Source organism: Neopelma chrysocephalum, unplaced genomic scaffold (assembly GCF_003984885.1).
Source record: "Neopelma chrysocephalum unplaced genomic scaffold, ASM398488v2 Primary Assembly neopelma1_76846, whole genome shotgun sequence".
Taxonomy (NCBI): Eukaryota; Metazoa; Chordata; class Aves; order Passeriformes; family Pipridae; genus Neopelma; species Neopelma chrysocephalum.
Window position 1 is genome coordinate 1 of NW_020909931.1, and position 1,537 is coordinate 1,537.

Sequence of the window (1,537 nt, forward strand, 5' to 3'; positions counted from 1 at the left end):
GACAAAGAGGGCACGAAGACGGCGGCAGCGAAGAGCACACACCTCACTAGGAACTCAGTCCAGTAGGTCTTGCCATCCAGCCGTGTTGCAGCACTGCCCACTGTCGAGGTGTTCCGGGGCGTGTTGACTGTCTCCAGGGTGTCGTGGCCAGAGGCCACTTTCCTGCCGGGGTCTAGCGGCTCACGGCCCAGCTCCTGCACACTCACACAGTAGCTGGCCATCAGCTTGTGGAATCTCTCTTCCAACGACCAGCACTCGTAGGTGCCTGCGTGTTCAGGGCTCCCCACCAGAAGGAGGGTCCCGTCGTGCAGTAGCAAGTAGGACGCGTTGACAGGTGACCCATCGTGCAGCCAGCGCCGCAAAGCCAGGTTGGAGAGTAGCCGGCATGGCAGTGGCCGCACCGCATTGGGCAGCAGCTGGATCCGCTGGCACGGGGCACCCGAGGCTGGAGGCAGGAGGGTGTGTGGACGGGGCTTTGAGGCATTGGCCGACTGGCAGAGCCGCTCCGTGTCAGCGTCCTCGATGTCCTGTGTCCAGAGCTGTGGGGGTGCTGGGGGATGCAGGGTGACCCTGCGGCAGCTACCACGGTTCCAGGCACAGAAGGGGTCCCGTGCCAGCACACATTCCCCACAGCTGCGGTACAGGTTGCAGTTGGCAAAGGGCACTTGGGCCACTGCTGTGTAGGTGGCTGCATAGACCAGGCCTTGGTCCTGGTCCAGCAGCAGCTGGAGAATGGGCTGCCCGTCAGGGAAGAGGCAGATCTCCTCGATGATGTGCATGCTGTGGTTCACTCGCACAGCTTTGTGCAGCCACCCATCATCCGTGCCCAGGAAGAGGACGTCGTAGGTGCCGTGCAAGCCTTGCGCACGATGCACGCCAATCCGCTGGTAGTGTCGGCGGCTCAGCAGCAGCGGCTGGTTGCGCACGGGGCTGTCCATCAGGAAGTGGTACTTGATGAAGTTCAGCACCCAGTCGGGCATCTGCAGCGATGTGGTGATGCATGTGCCTGGCCGGGGCTCCGGCACCGGGCCGGTGTCCGTGTACCACTGCTGTGTCTCACGGTCCACCCCCTTGTAGAGCCCGCCGAAGGCACGCTGCACGCTGCGCATGGGGAAGGCACAGACAGCCGAGCCCAGCCCCCCTTTATTCCATTGTGAGGTGAAGACCCCATAGAAGAGCGTATCCCTCCAGCGCGACTCACCCGGGGTGAGCACGAAGATGTCCTGTAGCACGTTGAAGGGGAACCCGTCCTCGGGGTGTGAGCAGAGCAGTTGAGCTTTCAGGAAGGTCGTCCATCGCCGCTGCAGTACGCGTTTTCCGCCCTGGTTCCCCTTGCACACACGTGCGATGCGGGAGACGATGGTGTTCTCAAAGTAGTCAAACTCTTTCCCAGTCTCACTGAAGAAGAAGTAGACCTTATCGTCATCGCCCTCGGGGTTGCCGGCAGGGAGGCTTTCACGCAGGTAGGCTGAGCCCACAAACACTGGGTTCTGCAGCCAGTAGAGGGAATATTCTGTCTTGAGGGCAATGCGGTTCT

General features: G+C 61.8%; 1 pseudogene; it reads right to left on the minus strand.

Annotated features, from left to right (window-relative positions):
• Positions 1-8: 8 nt before the first annotated feature.
• On the minus strand, positions 9-1,529 carry LOC113979370 (annotated as a pseudogene).
• Positions 1,530-1,537: the final 8 nt, after the last annotated feature.